At 52.4% G+C, this 26,935-nt stretch overlaps 1 protein-coding gene across 1 annotated transcript in view; it reads left to right on the forward strand.

The window, feature by feature from the left end:
- The window catches only part of LGR6 (leucine rich repeat containing G protein-coupled receptor 6), a 109,845-nt gene that overhangs the window by 895 nt on the left and 82,015 nt on the right, over positions 1-26,935 (forward strand). The window lies entirely within an intron of this gene.

A 26,935-nucleotide genomic window follows, 5' to 3' on the forward strand; every position in this document is an offset into this window, starting at 1 on the left:
TTATGTATTAGTATTATTTTAAAATTCTTGATTATCTGAATGTTATTATCTGAATTCTTGATTATCTGAATATCCCTTCTGATGTTAATATCCCAAGGGGTTAATTGACAGAGAGTGCTGCGTTCATTTCTAGCCCCAGAGGGGTCTCGGTGCCGTCATACTGGTGATGACTGAGGGTCCTGATAAACGACTGTGGAAAAATCTCAGGGTTTAATCGGGAGACGAAACATCCCTCTCAGGGAGACAAGTTATCCCTGAGGAAGATGCTTGCTGGGTTTATAGGCAGCGCTGCAGCTGTTTGGCAGAGGGGCTGGGAAGCTCGGAGCATAGCAGGGCGGGCGTGTGTGCCCCCAGCCAGGGCTGGGATGTTCATGTGCGCTCGCTGCGGAGCTGGGACTCGTGTCTGGGGTGCGCACAGACCACGGGTTGGTTTTCAGAGTCCCTGGATTGCGCTGGGACGCAGGTGCTCGGCTGTCGGAGCAAAGCACCCGGACCGTCCAGGAAGGGCTTTGCACAGCCCGGCCGGGGGCTGCCCCAGCTGGGTGAGGGATCCTCTGCTCCTCTGTTCCTCTGCTCCTCTGTTCCTCTGCTCCTCTGCTCCTCTGTTCCTCTGTTCCTCTGTTCCTCTGTTCCTCTGCTCCTCTGCTCCTCTGCTCCTCCCGCTCGCCTGAGGAGCTCACTCTTGTGCCAGCCGCTGGATGCCCAGAGCTGTGCTGGGCTAGCTGAGAGAGAAATAAGACAGGAAAGGACAATGCTCACTGGAGACCATGAAAGATGAGAGAAATGTGTAATGCAGGCTGTATTTCTCCTGGGAGAGGGAACCACTTGTTCCATAAGGCGTGACTGCACAGGACTGTCCCCGGGGCTTGGTTTGGAACCGCCTGTGAAAAGTCACAGGACCATGTGGGAGAAGGCAGAACAGTGCAGAATTGAGGCTTCTGTGGGGCAGGGGGCAGCGCCATGGGGCACCCACCTCACCCTGAGGTGTCACAGCACGGGGCACCCGCTGCAGGTCATCCCCACGTTGCTGTGCCTCGGGCTGGGAGCTGCAGAGCTGCCCGCACCAACCCAGGCACATTTCGGTGTTCCCGGAGCTCAGTGCCGCCTTCACCCTGGCCAGGGTGGCTGGAGCAGGGACACGGAGCGCTGGGACACGGATCCCTGTGCACGGACCCCAGCGGGGGGATGCTCGGAGGTGCTGCCGGCCCGGGGGGCTGGCGGGGAGCGGTGACTGCTGCGGCTGCTGGCAGAGCCCTGGATTTCACTGGGACAGCCCTGGAGCACCAGCACTTCGGGATGGTGCTGGCGCGGTCCCTTGGCCGCGGCCGCGCTCCCCGTGGGTTGTTCCGACCCCGCTCCCGTGTCTGTTCCAAGCCCGTTCCCCGTGTCTGTTCCATCCCCGTTCCCCGTGTCTGTACCGGTCCCACACTCCTGTGTCTCTACCGGCCCCGCTCCCGTGTCTGTTCCATCCCCGTTCCCCTGTGTCTGTACCGGCCCCAAACTCCCGTGTCCGTTCCAGCCCCGCTCACCGTGTCTGTACCGGCCCCGCTCCCGTGTCTGTTCCAAGCCCGTTCCCCGTGTCTGTACCGGTCCCACACTCCCGTGTCTGTTCCAAGCCCGTTCCCCGTGTCTGTTCCAAGCCCGTTCCCCCGTGTCTGTACCGGTCCCACACTCCCGTGTCCGTTCCAGCCCCGCTCACCGTGTCTGTACCGGTCCCGTTCCCCCCTGAATGTACTGATCCCGTTCCCCCGGGCTCACGGCGTGGCTCCGGTGACAGAAGTGTCCCTTTGCAGGGTCAGACCCCCCCTCCCCAGCCCGTGTCTGTGCTGGGGACCCTCGGGATGCGCCGTGAGCGGGGACGGGCCCGGGGGTCTCAGTTTTCCTCCCTCCCTCTTTGGGGAAAACCGACCCGTTTGGTGCTTCTCCGTTAAACCGTGCCGGTGAGAGGACCTAAGAGATGTGATGGAGGCAGAAAGTCAGAACGCGCTGGGAATGATGAGGAGGACTGGAGAGCTGGGTGTTCTCCCTGCTCCTGTCACTGCTGATAGCAAGTGATGTGAAGTTATTCCCGGGTACCAGTGCGCAGCCAGGGCTGGTTTGTCAAAGCAAATCAGCATAAATGTTGTAGAAAGCATGGATATTGGAGTGAGATATAAGTTCTTCATGGAAATACAAGCTTAAACTGCAGATTCAAATATGTAAAGAAATATTGGATTGCTTTGGAGAGCTACAGAGGCTGAAGAGAGCCCTGGAATGGCAGCAGGAGCGTGGAGCTGGCGGGCAGCTGCTCGCAGAACTTCCCAATTTCTTTGCTCCGTGCCCTGTCTTCTCAGCACGTCACTGGCACTGGGGAGAGCAGGAGTTCCTCTGGAGCAAAATAAAGGATCCTCGTAATCACCCTTGATTAGACACTGCCTCACCACTAATGAGCTGCTGTCCACGCCCCATCCTGACGCTGCTGCGCCTCCCCCGTGCCTGTTTCTCTGCAAGAATCCCGTCCTTGTTCACTCCCGCACCTTTCTGAACTTGACCCCGGTCCCACCCATCCAAAGCCATGTGTTTTCAGTGGTGACATCGCTGGTGAAATTGCATCTGTGGTCAAGGAGATGTGAGAGATTTCCCCTTTAGCTGAGGTGCCGGTGCCACTCCTGTGTCACACACCGCCCCTCTGCTCTCAGTGTGTCACAGAGTTGATCTGGGGCTGCAGCAGAGGTGCCTGGAGCTCTGGGGGCTCCCTGGGAAGGACAGCAGCGAGCTGGGGGTGCAGGAGAGTGGAGCTGCATAGGGGGAGATTCCTCTGCAGCAGAGAGGTGACTGCTCAAAGGGGCTCCGAGGAGGATGGGAAGGTGGAAAAAGCTTCTTGGTCTTAAAATATTATCTTAGCTGTGATCCCTGGCTCCACTGCACAGCCTGCATGTGACCTGGGGGAGCAGCCCCACCTCAGAGTCCAGTCCCCTGCTGTCCCTGCAGCTGTCACCAGGAGGATGCCCACAGCTGGGTGCAGGTGCTCAGAGCAGCCCCCTCTCCTAGGATGGCATCCTGACCCCCCTCAGCCCGTGTATCCGGCTACCAGCCCCTGCAAGGGGGACAGGTGGCAATGCTGGGGGTGAAGCAATGCTCTCAATTTGCCAAGGCTGCTCCTCTTCATTAAAAAAAAAAAAAGAAAAAGAATAAAGAAAAAGGACACAGCCTTGCTTGTGCCAGGTCCCTCCAGGGATGTGCTGGCCTGTCCAACTGTCACTTGCAGGAAGGAAATGGAGAGTCTGTCTCAGCAGAGGACACCTTGGGATGGAAAGGCAGCAGCAGTAGTGCCATGGCCAGGGAGCACACACACCCCACACCCTGCACAGGTCTAGAGGGATGTGACACATCTTGCAGTGCCTCATCCCCAGCACGTGCATGGGGAGGGACTGGAGGGATTGCCCAGATACTCTAAGCTGGAAGACACTTCTGAAGGTCTCTTATCCCCATTCAAACAGGTCCATCTTGTGAGGCTGGTCAGGATCTTGTCCAGTTGGTAATCTACTGGATAATCTTAGGAGTATCTCTGAGGCTCCCTCACCTTTTTCCCATTCTTTACTATCCCATTTTTCCTAATATCAAATTGCAAATTCCTATGGTTCATCTTGTGCCCATTCATTACAGCTCCTAGGAGATGCTGGCTCCAGCTTCTCTACACCCTCCTAGTCAACAGTTAAAGAGAGCAGTAGCACTCCTCCATTCCTCCTTTGTTTGTGAGGACTGAGCTGCTGGTGTGAGCAGTGTGTGGGGCACAGGCAGGGTGGGGAGCAGTGCCCTGTGCCACAGGGGGATGGAGACTCTGCAGGGGAAGAGATGAAGGTGAAGGACACAAACCTGAGGGTGCCAGACACAAGAAGCACCGTGGCTCAAAGCTCAGCTGGAGGAGCCATCCCCCACTTCCCAAGGGTCTCAGGTGTCCCCAGCCTCACAGAGGGGTCAGGCAGTTCTGCTCTGTGCCCCATCCTGTATTGCAGCCCAGGACACAGCCACAAGAGGAGGTGCTTCAGGTGACAGTGCAGGGGGCTGTGCCTGCAGTGCCAGCACGGCTAAGAGCTCCCAGGCTCTCGGCTCGAAAGGAAAGAGGCATCTCTTGCAGGGCTGCTGGGAAGTGCTAACAGGTGGGGGCACTTTCAGAGTACTTCAGTGGAGTTTTCTGAGCTGGAAGGGACCCGCGAGAATGGTTGAATCTGCAGGAGGGGAGGTGCAGGAGGGGAGATGCAGGACCCGCCCCACCCCAAAGCCAGCAGCTGGTGCCCAGGTCAGTGAGGAGCGGCAGCAGCCGGATCTCCGCTGCGCTTGCCGCTCTGCCGCAGGAGCGGAGCAGGTGTGCGGGCCGGGGAGGCAGCGCGGGGTGCTCGGAGCCGATGTGCACAGAGCTGGGGCCGTGCCGTGTGTGCCTGCCAGCTCTCCTCCTCCCTGCTCGTCCCTCTCCAACTGCTCCCGGCTCGGCTGGAGCGGAGCAGAGCGCTCGGCCTTTGAGGGATGCTCGTCCCCTCCTGGCAGGGCAGCGCCGGCCGGGGATGGAGGGAGCTGCGGCTCCACGCCCTGGGCTCCAGCTCGCCCAGCCCCATCCCGCTGTCCCGTCCTCCCCTGGCGGCCGAGCCCGGCTCTCCGAGCGTCCTTCCACCGCCAAGCCTCGCTCCCCCTCCGCTCCCTGCCCGCCCCCCAGGCTAAGCAATGTGCCACAGCCTCCCCTCGCTCCCGCCCCGGCTTGAAGAATAAGCTCATAAATCTGCCCGGGGCAACGAAAACACTGAGCTCATGGCCCTTAGATGTGTGTGGGAGGAGCTCTCGCTGGCGATTAAAGGAGTTGAAGGTTTGCTTTGAAAAGCTCTTTGATTCTGGCAGGGGCTGTGGTGCCAAAAGGCAGCGCTGGGGCTGCGAGCGCCTCTCCCCCTCTGCACCTGCCTGGGTCAGGGAGCAGCAGCCGGCTGGGGGAAGGGAAGGGAAGGGAAGGGAAGGGAAGGGGAGCTCGGCGCTTCCAGCTCGGCAGGGGAAGCCGAGGGAGCCCTGGCACCCCTCGGGAGCGCGGGGAGCCCCCTGGGCACGCAGCAGGGCAGTGGCTGCTGCCGAAATGCCTCCTGCCCCGGAACACGCCGGGCTGGGGCTCGGGCACCGGGTCCTGCCTGCGGGACCAGAGCAGAGGGAGAGGAGGCCAGGACAGGGAGCAGCAAGCAGCGCTCTGAAAAGTGGTGGGAAGGGATAAGGCAAGGCTGTCAGGGCTGGGAGGGGTCTGGGGTCTTGGAGAGTGATTTGAGTTTAGCAGGAGCAGAAAAGAGATCAGAAATGGTCTTTGTGAGGAGCACGGGACCGAGCACAGCATCAGAGACAGTCAGACACCGGTCAGAGCAGAGCCGGGCTGCAGCCCGTGTGGGGCAGGAGCTGTGCCGGAATGGAGAGCAGGGGAGCACTCAGGGAAGCACAGGTGATGCTCCAGTCCTTCAGGGATGCGTCAGGGACCAAAAGGGCTCATGTAAAACCATTCTGAGATTGCACCAGCTCAGGTTTTGCTGGTAGTGATGAAGGAGGGCAGCTGCCAGTCTCCTCCCCTGCATGGATGGACAGGTCTCTCAAGCTATCCGCAGCTCTCTGTCTCTCCCTTTGCCTTGTTTGAAGCCCTTCCTGTAGCTGTTTCAGCCCCTTTGACGGATTTACAGATGAAAAGCAGTCCTCATGGGAGTGGAGTGAGCAGAGCACACCTGCAAGGGCAGGACATGCTCGAGGGACATGCTGTTTCTTCTTGTGAGCAGCCACAGGTCCCACTACAAAGAGAGCCCAGGAGACAGGACGGTTCCCAGTACTGAACATCCCCGTGGGGCACCAATTAGGAGCATTCCCTTTGTTCAAAGGGAGGGTGAAGCCCAAGCACCTCCTGCCATCCCATCCCATGTGCCACGGTGGGAATGGCAGGGGTGGAAGGGGAGCAGGAATGTGGAATATTCCTGGCAGGAATACTCTGCCAGGAATGGTGGGGGAGACCAGGGGCATGCAGGCAGGAGGGCTGCCCTACACACAGGCTAAAGGGTCTGAAATGTGACACTGAGCCTGAAGGCCACAGCCCCTGGGACATCCCCCTGCCTGTGCCACCTCCCAGTGCTGGTGATGCCAAGGGCATGGAGCAGTGGGTGATGCTGGCAGTGTGATGTGTGGCCAGCATCAGGGATCTCAGGGACCTGCAGGACCACAAGTCACCTTCCCAAGGATGTTATCTGCTGAGGGGATGGCTGTGGGTATAACTGCATCTTGAAACTTCAAGAGAATTCACAATTGTGGGCATTTCTCAACCTCAGTAAAGCAAATGTTCATCTTTGCATGAAACCTGCAGGAAAGATATTTGCACCTCTAGATAGAAATTCATCTTCTGTCTTTCCCAGAGAGCATAAGAAAAAAATCTTGTTGCAGGAAACAAACTCTGAAGCTCTACTTTATCCCTGGTTCTTCACCCCTGAAAGTGTTCCCTCAGTGCCTGGGGGCTGAAAAAGGAAACAGCCATGTGAGCATTTCATCTTAGAATCCCAGAATGGTTTGGGTAGGAAAGAACCTGAAAGCTCATCCTGTCCCACCTGCCTGCCATGGCAGGGACACCTTCCACTGTCCCAGGCTGCTCCCAGCCCCATCCAGCCTGGCCCTGGACACTGCCAGGGATCCAGGGGCAGCCACAGCTGCTCTGGGCACCTGTGCCAGGGCTGCCCACCCTCACAGGGAAGGATTTCTTCCCAATATCCCAACATCTCTGGCAGTGCAAAGTCATTCCCCCTTGTCCTGTCACTCCAGGCTCTTGTCCAAAGTCCCTCTTCAGCTCTCCTGGAGCCCCTTTAGACACTGAAAGGGGCTCTGAGCTACCCTGGAGCTTTCTCTCCAGTGGGGAACACCCCCAGCTCCCCCAGCCTGGCCCCAGAGCAGAGGGGCTCCAGCCCTGTCACCAGCTCAGAGGCTCCTCTGGGCTCCTTCCCCTCCCCAGGCAGCACTGAGTGATCCTGGCTAAGGACAGAGCAGCATTTCTGTGCTGCTCAGCTCGCTGCTCCCAAGGGAGGAGTGAGATGCAGATCCATGAGCTGCTCTCTGGCTTTTCCTTCCTGGACACAGGGCCATGGCAGTGGTCAGGCACAGTCCCAGGTGTTGTCCCAGGTGCTGTCCCAAGGCCCTGCCCCAAAACTGGAAGGCTGCCTCGTGTCCCAAAGGACAGAGATGCACCTTTGGGGTGAGGTGTGTGCTGCTGGCAGAGCAAAGGCACCACAGCCAGGACAGGACCTTGATTAAAGGTGCAGGTGAGGTTTGCATGCTGCACTAATTTCCTGTGGTAATGAGCTCCATGGATTAATGAGGTCCTGTTGCACAGAGTGGTTTTACATGTGCCCTGGAAACCCCATGTGGGGCTTTCTAGAGCATGGAGCAGCCTTCCTGTTCACACTGGCTGTAGGTTCTCTCCAGCTCAGGGCCAAGCAGCAGGTTCCTGTGCTGCAGGTTGTGTTTGCAGCTGCCTCCTGTGCAGGGAAGTGCTGCCAGTTCAGCTATTGTTGTGCTTTCATGTGGTGGAAGACAGCAGAAGATTTATTAGTGACAAAAGCATGAATGCTGGAAGCTGTGATTTATTGAAGAAGGGGGAGAGGAAATGTTGCAGCCCATGCTGGTTAGTGTGGTGTGTCTGAGGTGAGCTCACACACCCTGAAAACCACCCTGCTCCTCCACTGAGTGCTCTGGCTCACCTGGTGAGACCCTGGGGTGACCAGGCCCTCTTCAGGGGTGACCTGACACTGACCATCCCACAGATGCTCTGAGGAAAGGGCTTCTCCTGGCTGAAGGGACACAAGGACTCAGATTTTGGGAGCAGACAGGTGTCCCACAGGCTTTGGCTCCCTTGAGTGGTGTAGGTGGGAGACACAAGGACAGTGCAGCATGAGGAACTGGTTTCTAGCTCTGTCCCAGCCTTATGTCCCCAAAGCCCTTTTCTTTTCCTGTGCCTCAGTCTCCCTGTCTTTGGAGCACTACTAACAAACCCTTCCCAGTCTGCTTGAGATCAATTGATCAAACCAGTGCACCAGAAGAGCTGAAGACTCTTTGCACTTTCCAGCCACATGTCTGGACCTCTCAAGCTAAAATACCTTCTAAAAGTTCATTAAAAAGTTCGTGAGCTTGCCATTTGTCCAGCCACCACATGAAGAAAAGCACCACAGAAGTCTCAGATTTAGTTCTTGCCTTTCATGTCCTCTGACCTCATCACTGCTCACTCAGAGCAGGCACAAGTCAGAGCAGCTGCCCAAACACTCCTGACAGCCACAGCAGCAGCTGCTCAGAGCCCTGGGCAGCCCTGGGGGACTGCACTGAGGAAGTGAACCCAGCTGGGAAGTGTCAGCTTGGCCAGAGATGCTGTAACCCCCAGCTCTGTTTTCTGTAGGAAGCTCTGTTACCTTCAGCACAGTTCTTCCTGAAATAAATAACAGCTAGTTCAGCTCTTTGCTGAAGCTGAGAAGGAGGGAAAAGGCTGGCTGGGGCTTAACAAATAGGGATGTTCTCTTCAGGTTTCCCAGTCAATTAAAATTAAACCAAACCAAAACACAACATGTTTTCTCTAATTATCCCCAAAGCATTTTGCATTGACCCTAAACAGAGTGCTTTCTTTTTTGCGTCAATTGAAAATCTTGAAACCTTTATAAAAAAAGGTCTCACAATCAAAAATTCTACCATCTCCCCCAGCCCCACTGTTTTTTTTTTTTTTCCAGTGGAACATAATTTTACTTTTTATAAAACACTGTGAGTTCTACCCTGCCTGGAAGTCACAGACATCTGGATGAGCTTGTGCTGTCACTTGCTTCTCCTTTCAACACCATCTCTGTCTTTTCACCTCCCACTGCACAGACACAAAAGTCTCATGGGAGCATCACCCTCATCCCAGGGCTGTGCTGGGTTCCCAGGGAGACTAAAGAGGGGCTGGGAGAGGGAAGGAAAGAATCCATGAAGGCTCTTTTTAGCTTCAGAGAGCTCCTCTGGCTCTTGTGACTACCTCTGGCTACTGCCAAGGCACCTTTGAAACACCTTTGAAACATCTCCAGCATGTTGGGCACCATGACTGGGCTGGAGGGGAAATCCACATTCCCTTTGAAGTCTGGATACTTGAACAGTCTTAGAATTATAGGGCTGTAATGCACAGGAATGTGTGGGGCTGTAATTGTGACTTAGATCCTTGGATGAAAGGTGCTATGTACATACAAAAGGTATTATCATTATTGCTACTATTATTACTATTATTATTACTATTATTATTGCTATTATTATTATTATAGACCTGCAATATGTGGATTGGAGATGAAAGTAGCACCAAAAGATCCTGAAATACAAGATGTGTCTTAAGGAAATTTCAGCTTGGAATTGGGTTTTGTCTACACAGGAAAAGTGGAGCTGACTGGCTCTGCTGCACTGACAGCTCTGGGGTTTGGTGGAAGAACTCCTGTATGATTCCCAAATCCAAGTTTCTCTGGCCTTTGGAAAGGTGTCTCCAGTAGGAGCAATTCCAGAGCAGTTGCAGCACAAAAAGTGAGATCACACATTTTCACCATTCTTTACCAGACACCCTGATTGCTCTGGGGACATCACAAAATGAGTCCCTGGTGTTTGAGGAGTGGTGTCCTTGCAGGGCTCAGAGGCTGGAGTGGGGCCTGGAGCAAGCAAGATGTGCATCCTGAGCTCAGACCCTGCATACTGAGCCCAGAAACTGCATCCTGAGCCCAGACCCTGCATACTGAGCCCAGAAACTGCATCCTGAGCCCAGACCCTGCATCCTGAGCCCAGACCCTGCATACTGAGCCCAGAAACTGCATCCTGAGCCCAGACCCAGCACCCTGAGCCCAGACACAGCACCCTGAGCCCAGAAACGGCATCCTGAGCTCAGACACAGCACCCTGAGCCCAGAAACTGCATCCTGAGCCCAGACCCTGCACCCTGAGCCCAGACACAGCACCCTGAGCCCAGACACAGCACCCTGAGCCCAGACCCTGCATCCTGAGCCCAGACCCTGCACACTGAGCCCAGACCCTGCACACTGAGCCCAGAAACTGCATCCTGAGCTCAGAAACTGCATCCTGAGCCCAGACCCTGCACCTGAGCCCAAACCCTGTACCCTGAGCCCAGACCCAGCACCCTGAGCTCAGACCCTGCACCTGAGCCCAGAAACTGCATCCTGAGCCCAGAAACTGCATCCTGAGCTCAGACTCTGCATCCTTGACCCAGCCCCAGCCCCATGGGCCCAGACCAGCATCCTGCCCTGTTCAGCCTCCTTCCAGCACCAACCACCTCTCTGCCAGAGCAGCCTGGATGCAGCACATGGAGAAATCCAGGATTACTACACACGCTGTGGACCTGCACAGCCTTTTCCATCGGCCTCTCCCGCTGGCCCTGCCCTGTTCCCCCCCTTGTCTCTTTAACGGGAGTCCATAGCTGAAGCCGGGCTCTGCAGTGGCACTCCCCAGGACATTCCCGTGTGGATTTTCTCGGTGTCACAGGCTCCGCAGAGCATCACATTTCACTTTCTACCTGATCCCCGCGGGGGCCGCAGAGCCGTCCCTGCCTCACGCTGGGGAGGAGGAGGATGAGTCAGGTCAGGTCCATCCACAGCAGTTTTTCCATCGCTAAACTCGCAGAGGAGCGATGTGGCTGCTCGCAGGGGGGCTCAGCTCTCCCATCGCGCCGAAAGCGGAGATTGTCCCGCAGAGCCGGGACCGGCAGGAGCTGCGTGTGCCGGACACGGGAGATGCTCGCCAGGCACTCGCCAGCAGAGGAAAGGCTGTTCCCGGAGCGTGGGGACACCACCGGCGGATGAGACAAAGCAGGAGCTCCGATGCCTTGTGGCTTCCCGGTGACACCGCAGAGTTTGCCAGCTGATGGAAAGCGCTGGTGGCTCAGACACGGCCGAGAGGAGCCAGCTCCGAGCATCCTCCCGAGCAGTGCCAGCGCTGCCAGCCCGTGGCGGGGCTCGGCTGCAGAGCACCTCAGCCCCGAGCCCTGCAGCTCTTTGTCCGTGGTGAGGAATGAGCCGGGATCCATCTCCCACCTCGGGCTCCGAGCTCCCGCCGAGCTCCGAGCAGCACGGCGCTGCCCTCCCGCCCTGCTGCCGCAAACCTCGGAGGCTCCTGTCCATAAATCGCGTTCGGGAGGCAGGGCTGCGATGCTGGCTGGCCACAGAGCCCCAGCCTGCTCTGGCTGAGGTGCTGGCAGCAGCAGCTCCCCGGGGAAGCGTTGGGATTGTCAGCGCTGGCACCGCGAGGGGAGCGGCCGCGGCGGAGGGAGGAGTGACCGGTCCTGTCAGGATGCTCCTTCGGCGTGGATCCTCCGCTTCTTCCGGCTGCATCTCACAGCTGCTCTTTTTGAAATGTCCTCTTGAGAAGGCCAGAAGTCCAAAAGGCATTTTTCAAAAGCTTTCAGCCATACTGTGTCTTTTTGGGAAGTCTTTGGTCTGAACATAGATAATTATCAGCCAAAAATTACTGAAAACCACCAGCAATTTTGAGTTCTGATAAAAATGCTGTTCTCCATTTCACAGTGTCAACAACTGTTCTTTGCTCCCTGTTCACTGCAGTTTCCTTCAAGAGGAGTCAAATATCCCCAGGCAGCTATCCCCTGGCATCCCAGCAGTTTATCCATCTCTGTCACCCAGCATAGTTCCTTCTCCCAGGACTGTTCTGTTGCCTTCAAAGAGATGCAGAATGCTGCTCTGGCCCAGGGTCTGAGCTGTGTGTGGATGGCAATAATATTTATGGAACAGAGAGGAAGGGTGAGCTGCAGCTCAGAATGGTGCTGGCTGATAAAGTGGCAGCAGAGGGCAACAGATTAGGAGGGAAAATCAAGTAATAAAGCCCATGAGTATGTGTGAGACTGTAGGAGCAGGAAATCTTGCCTGATGGAGAAGATGGGGAGCAGAGTCTCTCTCTCTGTGTCCTGGGCTTTTCTTTGCAGGAGCCCAAGATTAGGGACTGAACTGCTGATGGGGCTGCCCCAGAAGGAAAGCAGGCTGGGGTGGCTGAGTGGCTCCTCAGGGTCATTGTGCCACAGTCCAAGAAAAGAGATGGTGTGGGCTGGGACTTCTCAGAAGAGGGGATCAGCAAACAGGACAGCTCTCACTCTGGCTGCAGTGCTGCTGTCCAGGGAAAAGCACAAGACACTCGATGAGCTGCAGCAAATGCAAGGCTGGACTGGCCCAGAGCACTTCCCTGCAAGGCAGCCTGTGTGTGCTGCTCCTGAGCAGGAGTTCTGATCCACCATCTCTGCCTGATCCACCAGCACTGCCTGATCCACCCAGCAGTGCCTGATCCACCAGCACTGCCTGATCCACCATCTCTGCCTGATCCACCAGCAGTGCCTGATCCACCATCTCTGCCTGATCCACCAGCAGTGCCTGATCCACCAGCTCTGCCTGATCCACCATCTCTGCCTGATCCACCAGCACTGCCTGATCCACCCAGCACTGCCTGATCCACCAGCAGTGCCTGATCCACCAGCAGTGCCTGATCCACCATCTCTGCCTGATCCACCAGCAGTGCCTGATCCACCCAGCACTGCCTGATCCACCAGCAGTGCCTGATCCACCAGCAGTGCCTGATCCACCATCTCTGCCTGATCCACCAGCTCTGCCTGATCCACCCAGCACTGCCTGATCCACCATCTCTGCCTGATCCACCAGCAGTGCCTGATCCACCAGCACTGCCTGATCCACCAGCTCTGCCTGATCCACCATCTCTGCCTGATCCACCAGCACTGCCTGATCCACCCAGCAGTGCCTGATCCACCAGCAGTGCCTGATCCACCCAGCAGTGCCTGATCCACCCAGCAGTGCCTGATCCAACAGCTCTGCCTGATCCACCCAGCAGTGCCTGATCCACCATCTCTGCCTGATCCACCCAGCAGTGCCTGATCCAACAGCTCTGCCTGATCCAACAGCTCTGCCTGATCCAACAGCTCTGCCTGATCCACCAGCTCTGCCTGATCCACCAGCAGTGCCTGATCCACCATCTCTGCCTGATCCACCCAGCAGTGCCTGATCCACCAGCTCTGCCTGATCCACCATCTCTGCCTGATCCACCAGCACTGCCTGATCCACCCAGCAGTGCCTGATCCACCAGCACTGCCTGATCCACCAGCACTGCCTGATCCACCCAGCAGTGCCTGATCCACCAGCACTGCCTGATCCACCATCTCTGCCTGATCCACCAGCACTGCCTGATCCACCAGCAGTGCCTGATCCACCCAGCACTGCCTGATCCACCCAGCAGTGCCTGATCCACCAGCTCTGCCTGATCCACCCAGCAGTGCCTGATCCACCAGCTCTGCCTGATCCACCCAGCACTGCCTGATCCACCAGCTCTGCCTGATCCACCATCTCTGCCTGATCCACCATCTCTGCCTGATCCACCAGCTCTGCCTGATCCACCCAGCACTGCCTGATCCACCAGCTCTGCCTGATCCACCAGCTCTGCCTGATCCACCATCTCTGCCTGATCCACCAGCAGTGCCTGATCCATCCAGCACTGCCTGATCCACCCAGCTCTGCCTGATCCCTCTCCCTGTGCCAGCAGGACAGGATCAGAAGAGCAGCACTGAGAACTCTCAGGGGCCAAGACAAAGAGAGTTTAGGAGGTAGAGCAAAGCTGGTGTGCAAGAAGAACAAAACAAGGGAATCATGTCCTGCTTCCCACCCCAGCCAGGTGTTCCAGGGAAGCAAGGCTGTGTCACACCTCGTGGTTCCTGCCCTTTTCCCCACAGCTTTCTGTGCTGAGCCTGATGTCACAGGATGTGGGACATCTTTTGATCAGCTCAGATCACAGCTGCCCAAACTGTGCTCTGTCCCACTTCTCACATGCACCCAGATCACTCCTGGTGGGGACAGAGGGAGGGAGAGCTGCTGTGAGCCAGGACTGCTGTGTTATCAGCATAAACCCAAACTACAGCACCCCTCAGGCTTCCAGATGGAACATTTTCAGCATCCCAGCCAGGAGCAGTTTGTATCTCCATCAGCTTGCCCAGCTCCAGCTGCTTGCACTTCTCCCTGGCAGGGTTTTGCAGAGATCAGGGTTCTTTCTCCAGATCCTGTTATCACCATGTTAATTCATGGCCACAGCAGATTAGAATCATGCTTTAGCTGATCTGAATGTTTGCCTTGATCTTCCAGAGCATGGTGCAAATGCTTGTTGCTGTTATGGGCAGGATTCTGCTCCATCTTGATAAACCAATCCAATTCTGATAAACCAATCCAATTCTGATAAATCAATCCAATTCTGATAAACCAATCATCTTTATTCACTTTATATCTGGCTCTTTCTGTAATGGTTTTCATCAGTTATGTGACATCCTCCCTGACCATGTTTCTCACAGTTTGGGGGTAGGGAGGTAATATTGATGCCCTGCAGTCCCACAGTCTTTCCCAGAGCCCCACACAACTGGGAGTGGCCCTCTGGGGCAGGGCCCAGCCATACCATGATTTTTCTAAAGGTACAAACAAAAATTAATATTTAGTTATGACATTTTTCTTCTTGGCAGGTGTGAGGAAGATTTGGATCTGTGAAGTTTTGTGTCTGAGACCTGGCTTTGTCCTGTCAGCACTGAGATTTTGATGAGGCTCTGGGGGTGGCCAGACCTCAAGCAGACAGAGGCTGCAGATGTGCAGAACAGCTGGGGGGAGGGAGGGTCAGGCTATGACAGCCACACCTGACAGGTCACCTTGAGAGCCACAGGCTGTCCCAGAAGCCCTTCCCAGAGCTGTTAGAGAAGCCAGAAGGGAGGAGGGGCCAGGGGAGCCACCTGCCCAGCATCCTCCTCAAGCTGCATTTGGCTCTGTGGAGCCAGAGCTGGGCCACAGAAATCTTGGCCCTGTGGCCAGAGCAGCAGGAGCTGATGGGGACAGAAGGTGCAGGAGCAGCAGAGTGCTCTCCTCCCTCAGCTCAGCCTGTCTGCAGTGCTGCAGGTGGAGTGGGCCTGGCATTTCCCCTTCCCTTGGCCAGCTGCTCCTGGGACTTCCCAGCCCAGCACTCAGCAGTGTGCACAGAGCTGTTTGCCCTGTGGATTTTGGAGGATGTGTAACCTTCACCAGCCAGGGTCTTTGATGGATTTCTCAGAGCCAGGAAAGGTATTTCACTGTTCACATTCCGTAAACAGTGCCCACCAGATGTTCCCTGAGAATACCTGTGGGCTGTTTCCCACAGGTGGGTCCTGTCAGCTCCAGGCTCTCAGATATTGTCATTTTGGGAAATTGCTGGCTGCTGCTGTTGCTCACACTGGTGAAACTTGTCTGGACAGGCCAGATGATCTTTTGGTGCATGAGCAGAGGGAATGCCAATGAATCACCCACAGGGCATCTGATCTCCAGACATGGCCCACATGCTTCTCCCAGGAGAGCAGGGCAGGCTCTGGGCTCGTTGCTCCATCAGTCTGTGCCAAAGGAGGGAGCAGAGCTGGAGCTCAGGGCTTCCCACAGAGCAGCATCCTCTGCCAGCAGGAAAGGTCCCCACACTCTGCAGGGAGCAAAAGGGATGCTGGGGTGTGCTCTGTCCTTCATGAGGAACCTCTGGGTCGGTCCCTACCTGGCAGGAATGGACAGCAGGAGCATGCTGAGGTGGGGAGGGGTGCTGAGAGCCCCTGCAGGGCATGTCCTGCTGACTGTGTGTGGTGACAGTGTCCCTCAGGCAGCCTGGAGGTGCCCAGGGCTCTGGGACCCAGAGCAGCTGCAGGTGGCATTGGGCACTTTGGACACAGCCCCACAAGGAGAGGCTGTGAAGGACTCCTGGGCAGCAAATCCATGTGATTATGGAGAATCTGATTTGTTGTTTACTTCAGACCCTGCTTATAGATTCTAAAACTGCTGTTCATGCAATCATGCATTTTTTATTGGTGCCTCTCTCTTGTCCACGTGTCCTGCATGAGCCTTGCAGGCCAGATGATTGGTTTATCTTGGCTCTTCTAAATTTGTTATTCTGTTTTTTGGCTTCTTCTCTCCCAATTTAGCACAATTTATTTTTCATTAGCCTTGAGTGTTTGATAAAACTGCAGAAAACAGCTAAAAATGCCTTGGATGGTGCACCTGGTATAAACAGTGTCTAAGCTATTCAATTACCTTGCTGCACGTTCTCCTCTCTGGGCAGAGCATGGCTCAGGCACGGGCTGCCTCACCCAGAGCCCTGCCTGCCTCCCACACAGCTCTGTCCCACTCTGCTCCTGCCAGCAGCACCAGGAGCTGGGTGGAAGCAGTGCTGAGCACTCAGGCACTGCCCAGCACAAGGTCTGCTCATCACTTCCCAACCCAGGAGAGCACCAGGGAACATTGGGCCTGCCCATAGATCTTGGCCATTGCCAGGGTCACCCCCTGCAGTTTAAAAACTCCTAATTAGTGAAACCTTCCCATTACAGTCATAGTGGAATAATTCATTATTAGTGATGTGTGAGGCTCTGCATTCCTCTGGCTCTGCTGCTTCTGCAAGAATGTGGGGACTGATCTAAACAGATGAACCCACCTCATCTGTGTTGTCTTTGGTGATTTAATAGTTCTGCTCTAAATCTTTGGCCATTCCCTGCTTCTTAATCCTCCACATCCACCAGCTTCCAGGTAATGCAGCCAAGTGGGTTTGCACTGAATCACATCTGCCCAAAAAAAAGGAATTAGAAACACTCTGCTTGAGGGTCCCTTTGCTGTTGACACCACAGCTACCAGCAGGGATGTCAAAACATGAACTTCCAAACTTTCTCCAAGTGTGAGCACTCAAACCGAGTCCTGCTGTCAAAAGTTCCTGTTTCCCCCTGGAACTGTGATTATTTAATGCTGCCTGTGCATTGCCTCTGTTTAAAAGAATTGCTTTTAGCCCTGTGGGTGGGTTCCTGCATGGGTGGGGTGAGGGCAGCACTGTCCCTGTGCCAGTGCTGGACACAGGGATGGCTCTGGGGGGCAGAACATCCTCAGGTGGCAGCAGCAGCTGAGTCCCAGGAGTGTGTGCCCAGCACAGAGCAAGGTGTCATTCTCAGTGTTCTGCTCTCATGGCACTCCTCCCATCAGGGAATTGCCTCTCTGGCTCCTCTGCTGAGGGAGGTGCAAGAACTCCAGCTGGGACTTGTGGCCACAAGGGACTGATGGGGTGGATCTGCTTCAGCCTGAGCTCCCATCTCCTCCAGAGCTGTCCTGGAGGCGGCAGAGAGAGTCAGGGCCATGATTTCCTGAGCTGGGATGGGTCAGGGCTGTTCCTCAGGGGGTCTCTGTCTGTGGGGCAGGTTTGGTTCTGCTGCACTCATGGTGCCCGCAGAGCCTGGGCAGGTCTGTCCTGCTTTATTCCATCTTTATTCCTGCTTTATTCCATCTTTATTCCTGCTTTATTCCATCTCAGTGTGCAGGAGCTCGTGGCTCAGAAAGGCAGAGCCAGGACTGGCTTTGTGCAGACTCTTCATGTTCCTCTTTTCCAAGTGTTTTAGGTGTTCCTGGCCTGTTTTCCTGGCAGGAACCTGGAAAGGGAAAAAAGCCTCCAAGAACCCATCTGACACTCACGTGCTGAGCTGTGGGTCTCCCCTGGAGCAACTACTGAAACCAGAACAAAATAGAAGCAGAGATGTTTTCCCAAACAGAAATAATGTCTATGGGATAGGAAATGGCTGGATTAGAGCTCAAAGAGGAATTATTAAGAGATTTCTAGGCAGAGTTTTGAGCAGCCATTGGCAGCTGAGTGTGGGGAGCTTTTGGCCCATTGTTTATCAGGGGTTTCCCTGGACAGGGAGCCTCTGTAGAGACTCCTCCTGGATTTCCCAGTGTATGATGGATGGCAAATTTTCATGAGGTTTTCAGTGGCTTTCCAGGAGTTCTCAAATGTAATAGATCTCAAAGCAAAGAAATGTGCCCTGTGAGTTCCCTCATAATCAGTTCGTTGGTTTTTTTTTTTGATTGGAGGGTCACCAACATAGATGAGAGGGAGGGAAGTGCTTTTTCAAATGTGTGTTCATGAGGATTCATGAAACAGAGGAAGAACTCAAAGCAGCAAAGATGTAATTTATTGGGTGGATCTGGGCAGAAATTGTGAAGGGTTCCCCACAAAAACAACAGTCACATTTTTAGATGAGAGTGAGGTTTGTAGGTGTTTTGTCTAGACTGTCTCTTCTTTTGATGAAGTTGGAGACTCTCAACAATGAAAACCTGGCTGGGCTTTAAAGACTTCCTTTGATATTTTCAGAAGGGACTGTAAACCCTTGTGAAGCAGAAGGGTACAGGAGGCACAGTCTGGCCTAGGTGAGAAATCTGGCCTTTTGTAATTTAGTGTGACAGAGAATTGATAGACCTCAACCTGTCAGTCCAAACAATTGTACAGATAAATGAAAGGATGAATGCAGGATAAAATACAACCAGTCAATCAAACAGAACAAGCCAAACCATCATCCCAGAGTTTAGTTTAATTTCTATATTTACCCATTACCTTAAAGTGAATATATAGCAGTGAATAAATCATCTATTGCAGCTAATTCTCTGAATTCAGCTGCTGTCATCACTAAAAACAGCTCATGGAGGGAGGAAGCTGTGACTGCAGCTGCTCCTCCAGCACAGTGAGAAAGAGCTGCTTTCACAGTGATCTGGTGGGAAGGGTCTGTGGGCATTATGAATGGGACAATTATAAAAACCTGTTCAAAATTATCCCATATTTCCTCAGCAAGCAGGGTGTGATTTATCCCCACCTAAAATGCACATCTGAAGCAGGCAGCATGAATCACACAGTGAGAGGACTGGTTTGTCCTCATCCAACTAGACAGGAAATCCAAAGTCTAGCTCAGATGTAGGCATGCACATCACGCTGAGGTGGTGAGAGTCAAACATCCCCCTCTTTAATAAGTCCAGAAATGGGAAGATTATTTGGTGAAGTCTTTAATTAATTGGTGATAAAAGCTAATGAAGCTAAGGAAGCACCAAACCCAGCAACTGTCTGTGGCGTGGCCACGTCTGTGATTTCTCAGAGTTCATTTCCATTGCCTTTGGGGAGCTGGAGCAGCCCAGCAGTTCAGTGGAAGATCTTTCAGAATTTTACCTCTCTAATTTGTAATATGAGTTGTGACAACTCAAATACTCTGGGACTGATTTTACAAGCTGCTCAGGTTGGCTCATGTTCTGTGAAGAGAATAATGCTGTTGTCCAAGATCATTATTATAAAGGAATCTAGTAAATATCTAAAAAATATAATTAAAAAATTTTGCAAGGTAACTGCAGATTACATAGGCCAAAGGGCATCACCAAATACTCAAGTTTCTTTCTGGTCCAACAGATAATTTTTGTTTTATCTTCTGAGGATTCCCTTGCCCAACTTCAGATGTCTCTGAGCTGCAGTTTTGTAAAGACATACCCCACAAGCTCATTTTCAAGATCAAGAGTAATGCTCTCTTTTCTCATCACTCTTGCCTGATTTCCCAAACCTTGATGTCCAATGGAAATAATCCTACACAGGGACACAAAGGGATTGAGGCACCCACAGCCCCTCTGGCTTCAGAGCTGCTCTCCAGGTGCTTTCATGCTGGTCTGACAGTGGATGAAGGAAGCCAAATGAGCCCAATCTGGCTCCCAGGGCAGTGTGGTCACCTGCCCAGAGGTGGGGGGAGCAGCCTGGTGTCTCCACAGCCAAGTCTTGGCACAACCAGGACTTGTCTGACTCACACAGGCTGGGCCAGGGCCAGGGACCTTCCTCCCAAATCCTGGCAGGGATGGCATCACCTCTGAGGACAAACTGATGCAGACAAACATCAGACATGAATGTTCTCCCCTTTCTCCAAATGGCTTTAGGAATTTGAGGATTGTGCAAAGGGAGTCAGTGCCCTGCACCCCTTCACATGGGAAATGGGGCAAATGAGCCAGACAACTCTTAATAGCTAATGACTTTTCCTATGTAATTGCAACCACTAATAATATCTCTAAGACAGGAGATGCAGGCAATCCAACAGGCCAAAAGGTGGCAGGGGTGGGAAGAGCTGCTCAAACACAAGACAATCACCATAAAATTAAATAATTTTCTTTGTTGTTCCCTGAGAACAGGCTGTGGGTGCTTCCCTCAAAGTCATTCTTAATGTGGACAAATCTGAAAACAAATGGGTAGGATGAATAACAAAAAATATCAGGTGGTATTTGCACAGCTCCTAAAGGCATCCAAATGTGAGACTATTGACCCACTAACCATTGTGCTTAGCCCACTGCTCAAACCAGTCCTGCCTGGAAAATGCAAGGGGACAAATGCAGCACCAGCCTTCAAAAGGCCTCAGGGACAAGCCAAGGAATCACAGACCCTTAAACCCATGAGATGAAGTGAAGGCAGAAGTAAGGAACAGAATTAGTAGTCTAAATTATAAAGGGTGAATGTGGTAGGAGATAAAAAGAGGAGGGTCTGAGAAAAGGAAACCATTCATTGAAGATGCCAACAGGCATCTGGTCCAACAGAAATTAGTGGTTGAATTTACAGTTTGCAAAATGAGCCCACATCAAACTCTGTTAAAGGGTGTGGGCTGATACCTGGTCAAGAGAAAGGAAATGAAAGAAGAATCAGTGGGATTTTGAGAGAAGGCAGGAAGAACCAAGAGCTGGGAGAATATCACAGAAATCCCTGTCTTCACCAGATCCCAGAGCTTTGCCAGGAGAACAGATGAGGGGAAAATCAGTTTTGAGAGAGCCAGAGACAAAGCAGCACCTGTGTGCACAGGGCAGAGGGCTGCAGAGTGCTCTGAGCAGCTGAGAGCAGCAGAGGCAGATTGGGAAATGTCAGCCTGGTCCTCAGGGTGATCTCAGAGGTGTTGAGGGATGGGAGGAAGCCACACCAGACCAGTCTATAGAAATCCAGTCTATAGTCTATAAAACTACGTGGTAGGTCTGCTGAAGCCTAAACAATGACCAGAGTGGTGCCTGCCCTGGTTCTGGTCTGCAGTTAAACCCTTGTCTCATGGGCTTGGGGTCCTGAGCTCACAAAGGACAAGGCAAGGGAGAGAGAGAGGATGTGGTTCTGTTCCCCATGAACCAGCTCCCTGCTCTGGTCTCCAATCCCTGCTGACTCCAGCAGGTCCTGCTTTACTGCCCCAGCCAGTTCCACGTGCTCTTGACTCAGGAGCTTAGGAAAATGTTCATTTTGCCAGGCTTTTCCTCCCTTGCTGCTCAGAGCAAGTTCCCACGCTGTGAAGCACTTTTGTCGAAAAATCCAAGCCTGTTGTGGGTGCAGAGTTCTCTCACCATGTGTGAACTGACAGTGAAATGATGATAAAAGTGATTATAACTGAAATACAGAATTGGTGGAAATGAGATTTTAAAGGCATGGGTACTGATCCCATCATGATAATGATACAGACTAGTTTGGTAACTAGTTTGGTAACAGGGTTAACCCATGGCAGTGGGTTTTAAGTTCTCAGTATATTTGGTGCTCAAAAATAGAGTTATGTCAATAGATACTGCTGGTGCTACTTCTTTGTGAAATCCAGACTGAGGTGCCTACAGGGAAGCTGAGCTCTTCTGAAAATCTGGCTCCAAAACAAGCAGCTCCTGGCATTGTTTCTCCAGGCAAACTCTGCACAGGAGCTGCTCAATGGGAGAGGGAAGTTCCTGGCTGAGGGATTCTTAAGTTGCAAAATGCACTTTTGTCCTCAAATTGAATATTTCCTTCAGAACATCCTGGTGTTTGCCAGAACGTCTCAAGTTTCCATTGGGAAAGTTGAATGAGGAAGAATTGACTGGAATCCTCCAATGCCCAGTCCAAGCACCTGGCTGAGTCAAACAAAACCATGTTTGACTTCACAAAGACACTGATGGGAGGCACCTGCTTGGACCTGCAGCTCAGATAATCCTAAAACATGTTTCCTAATTGGATCCCCAGAGTGTGTGTGATGTGATAAAGATGTTACTGCTGGAGAACTGTTCTCTATGCAGAAAACAGAAAGCAAATATTGTATTTCAAGCTTTGCTGTTGTTCTGGAAAAGACACTGGGAGTATTTCAGTCAGCCTTGATCAGATTAGCTGGCCTTTCACCAGGTCCTTTCTGATTCCTGGCTGGTGGTCTTTGTAAATGGAGATGGACAAACTGTAGGAAACGGGAAAAAAACCCTAGAACAATATCCTAGAACAATATATTCCAATTGTTCTCACAAGCTGAAAAGCAGGAGCCTTTGTTCTCAGAAGACAATGTTTTGTCTGAACTGATTTCAAGCAATTCAATCTATTTAACTATGTCAATTTGCATGAAGAATTATGTATTCCAAGAGTCTGTATGAAACCAGAGCATTTTAGTATTTTCAGAGTTTTGCAGCCTTTGCCTCAACAAATTTGAAAACCTGATGCTGACTTACCAGTCTTGAATTATATTCCACAAGCACATTTGGCAAAGAAGATATCAGCCAAAAATCTTTGTCTGTCTCTGCTGCTGGTTCATTGCCTTGCTCCATCTTCTGCTGAGCTGTGTCTGAGGGAAGCAGTGACTGCCCAGCACAGCCAACAGCCCAAGGGATTGGATAAATCTTAGAGTGAGTTCTGATCTTTTAGTGAGTAAAAGGCCTCAGATACCAGGGTAGCAGAGAGTGTTCTACTGAAGGTTGCAAACATGTTGGTATCTTCAGCAGAGGCTCCAGGCCTGCAGCTGTAGACAGGACTTAGACATAATAGAGCTGCAGTGAGAATATTGCTGACATTTCTTAGATAGAACAAGACAGATTTGATGTGTATTGTTATACATAACCTGGTGAGCTAAGAAACTAGAATTCTAATAGGTTACAGAGTAGTTTGAGGTCTCAGTTTGTTGGAAAAATCATCTATAACAGCATGTATTGGGAGATTTGTTGCTTTTAGCCACTTGCTTTAGCCATTGTGGCTCCTAGCCATTGCTTATTGCTGCTGCTTTGCCATTGCTTTTGCTATTGCCTGTTGAGACTGATGTGCTTTGTAATAAATAACCTTTTTAAGTATTAGCTGCTTTGCTTATTTAGAGAATTACCCAACAAGTAAGAGCTCAGAGCAGGAGCCCATAGAGCTCAGAGGTAGGTGCCTGTAGAGCCCCTGGGGTCAGAAAGAGCCCCAGATCTGATCCCATATCAGACAAGGTGCAGCAGCCACAGTGTCATCAGAGCCTTGCTTGCCAAGGTCACTGCTCCCACTGCTCAGACCCAGCTTCCAAACACCTTCTGGGGAAGGAATGGGCTCAGTCTCACCCTGGAAACTGGCCTTGGCTGAGACTTTATTATTGAAATGCTGTGGAGATCTGGGTAGGGCCTACACATGGGGGATGATCCAAGATGCCTGATCTGTTTCAGACGTGGAGAGGTGGGAGTAGAAACACGTTCTGCTCTTGCCCACTGCAGTGATATGGGATGGCAGCAGTGCTGGTGCCTCCAGATATGGTGTGATGCAAATGAACTCTTGCTGCTTTGATCTCTTTATCTTCCCTTTCTCCTTCTCTTTATGGAGACTGCCTTCAGTGCAGTTTTCAGCCTGCAGGCTTGAGGAAGGATTTCAGCTGGTTCTATGGCTCCAGGTACTGTTCTACCCTCAGCCCCAGCTTTGCCCCAGGCAATTCAGGCATTTTGTGGTGACCTTGGAGATTTCAAGATAAAGAGGAAAAGAGAGAGTGAGAACCTTTATGAATCACCCTAGTATAATCTGAAGTATTTCAGAAACCATCATTTGTTGCCTTTGGGCTGCTTTTCTGATGGTGTAACTGTGCATTTTGACTGGATGCTAATGAGAGTGGCCAGGCACAGACAGTGCCCAGCACCCAGCATTTCTTGTTTCACACCCTACAAGAACAGGCCTAGTGCTGGGCCTTTTCAGGATAAGGATGGGAATCATAAGAATTTCTGCTCACCTGCCTGAGTGTAAGAAAGGAGATTTTTATGGCCCAGGAAGCCACATGTTCAGCACCAGAAGTGAGAGGAGCCAGGCTGAGTCTGGGCTGGGAAGAGAGCACAGAAGATCCTGGACATCTTGAAGTGTTAATATCCTGAACAGCTTGAAAAATATGAACATATTCATACAGCAGAGCAATTTAGGGGCTGAGAAAACAGCCACCATCCAGGATTAGCAGCTTCCTGTAGGCTCAAACCAGGATCTCAGTCAGATTTCTCTTTTGGGGTGATTTTGCATTGTTACAAACAGGGAGCAAGAGATCCATTTCCCAAAACACTGAAAGCCTTGTCCAGTGACCAGGGCCATGTCTGTCATCATTTCCAGCTGTAGCCACACACAGGGTTCTGCTGAGGCACCAGGAACCCAGAAGCCCATGGAGTGCCCCACTGTGGCTCTGTGAGGGTCCAGGAACAGCTGAGCTGCAGAAACCTTGCAGAGCAAAATTCTTGGAGGCAGCTGCAGAGCAGGAGGACACAGACTTCTTGGTCTGCTGAGTGACAGAGGGACCCATGGAGAGCCCCTCTGGGGACCAGAGTTTCTGCCCCTTTGGAGCAGACAGAGGTGGCTGGGGAATCTCCCAGCCACAGGTGGGAGTTCTCTTTCTGTAGAACATCTGTCCTGGGATGCCCCAGGAGAGCATCTCTCTCCCAGCTGTGCAATTTTCTACTCCCAGATGCACATCTGGCTCTGAGGTCTCTGCTTGGCCTCAGCCAAGCCCTGCCCCTGCTGTTTCCCCTCCAAATCCTCCTGGTCCTGTTGTGTTACTCTTGGGGCTTCGACCTGTGCTGCTTCAGGTCTGTTTGCTTCTCTTAATTTCCATGGCAGCACATCCCTGGGGGAACACAGGAGGACTCACCTCAGGAGCTTTGGGGCTCTTGGGCAGGGCTCATCTTCCCCCAGGTTTGTGGGCAGCCTTGAGAGAGGCATCAATCCCTCTGTCCGTGCTGGGGATGTTGCTTGTCTCAGGCAGGGCTTGCAGGATGTGATTTGTGCAGCCCCTTTGTGCTTGTGCAGCAGCCAGTCCTGCCCTCCTCGCACTTCCCCCCAGCCCTGCAGGTGCCTCCTCTGCCTTGTGCCTTGGGGCTGCGTGTTGGGAAAGAGGAGACAGAGAAATCTTGCAAATATGAATGGCCAGAATCTGAAACCATAAGCGAGATTGAAATGAAAGCCACGTTTGAGATGCCAAGCCCTAGTTCCTGAATTCCCATGAAACAATGGGATGGCTCCTGAAGGTAATCCCCTCTTGATTGAACAATGCCCTCTGCCAGAGAGCAGCTCCAAAGGTCACAAAAAGACTTACCAGGGTCCAAAGATTAGATCTTAGAGTTTAGAATGTAACACATTATGCTAATATAAGGATTCCTATAGGCTGCATGTAAATGCTATAGAATTTGTATTTTGTGTTAGATTGGTTAGTGGGAATTAGAATATTCATCATGGAAGAAGATTTATTGTATTGCAAACGGGAAATTGCTCTTTTGCTCTTCTTTTTGCTCTCTTCTCCCTCTTCTTCTTTCTCTCTCCATCCCTCCTCTTCTCCTTATTCTCTCTTCTTTCTCTCTCCCCCCCTTGCTCCTCTTAACTCTAATACCTCCTCTTGCTCTTCTTCTTGCTCTCTTCTCCCTCTTCTCTCTCTCTCCCCCCTTTTATCTCTTTAGTCCTGCTCTGTGGCTGTGCCAGGCAGCCCCTAGCAGCATCTTAATAAATAAATAATAATAAATAATAATAAATCATAAATAAATAATAAACTGCAAGTGCAACCTTTAGCTTCAACAGAGCACTTGAGTTTTGTCCCCCACCATCTACCCTGACACGAAGACTCCAGAGCTGCACACTGCCCAGGTGGCACCCACAGCCCAGAGCACCACAGCCTGCCCAGCAGCCGTGCCAGGGAGAAACCCCTTTGATCCCTAAAGATCCTATCACCCCTCAGCTAAAACTCTGTGGTCACCACCTCACAGCAGGGGTGGAGAGCGTGGCAGGCAGTCCCAGCAGGGAGCCCTGTGTGTGTGGGTCACCTCATTTTTTGGGAAGGAAGATCAGCTAATCAGTGAATAATCAAAGGTTGTTCATGAAAGAAGGTGACATCAAAGCAAATAATTTAAGGAACCCCTCGAGGGCCAGAGGAGTTGTAAGGTCTGAGGCTGAATCACATGAGCTCAGTTTCCATGAACTGTGTCTCAGTTTTCCTGCAGGTACAAGTTAGAAATGCTTACAATAAATGTTCAGAATTAGTTGGGGAAGGGGGAAGTTAAATCACACTAATTACAGCCATGATGGCTTTGGGGCAGTGCCATTTAAAGCATAGCTGCTTTCTACACCCAGTGCAAGGGGCACTAAAAGGCATTGCTTCTTGGGAGCAGGTGATGGGAGAGCACAGTTTCAGCTTTGGGAGTATAGAGCTGTTCACTCCACTGGCAGCTTTCCAGACCATGAAGGATGATTTGACAGCAAAAGAATTCCTGCTTTTATTTGATATTTGTAGAGAGGACAGACAGGCCAGTCCCTGGGGAAGGAGGAGCAGGGGATGTCCCAGAGCATCACTGCTCTGCTACCATGGGCTCAAAGGCACAAATCTGTTCAGTTCCTCTGCAGGTCCTGCACTGCAAGCCTGGGTGAAGCTGCAGCACCCCATTTCTTCTCCTTCCTTTCTAATTTCTTTTAGAGTTTAAGGGACTTTGGGATTTGAGTCATACTTTTTGTGCTCTTCTCTACTGCCTGCTCTGGCACAGACCTCACCTTTGGATGGTTTATCCAGTGCAAATTACAGGAGCCATGCACAGACAGCACTTGCTTGGCTTCCCTGGATGCTCAGTCCCTCAGAAGAGAGCCCTAGCTTGGAAAGGCAAAGCCACTGACACAGCTGAGAAAGGTCAGAGGAGCCCCTAACCCATGTAGGCCATGGATCCTTATTTCTTCTCCTGGATGCTGCAGAAAAAAATAATCCAACAAGGTTCAAATGCCATGGGTTCCTTTTAAATTAACTAAATGTGGCTGACTGAAGTAACCCCAAACAGTTGAAGAGATAAACAGCTTCTCTGATTGCTCTGACAGGA

Source organism: Oenanthe melanoleuca, chromosome 26 (assembly GCF_029582105.1).
Source record: "Oenanthe melanoleuca isolate GR-GAL-2019-014 chromosome 26, OMel1.0, whole genome shotgun sequence".
NCBI classification, from domain to species: domain Eukaryota; kingdom Metazoa; phylum Chordata; class Aves; order Passeriformes; family Muscicapidae; genus Oenanthe; species Oenanthe melanoleuca.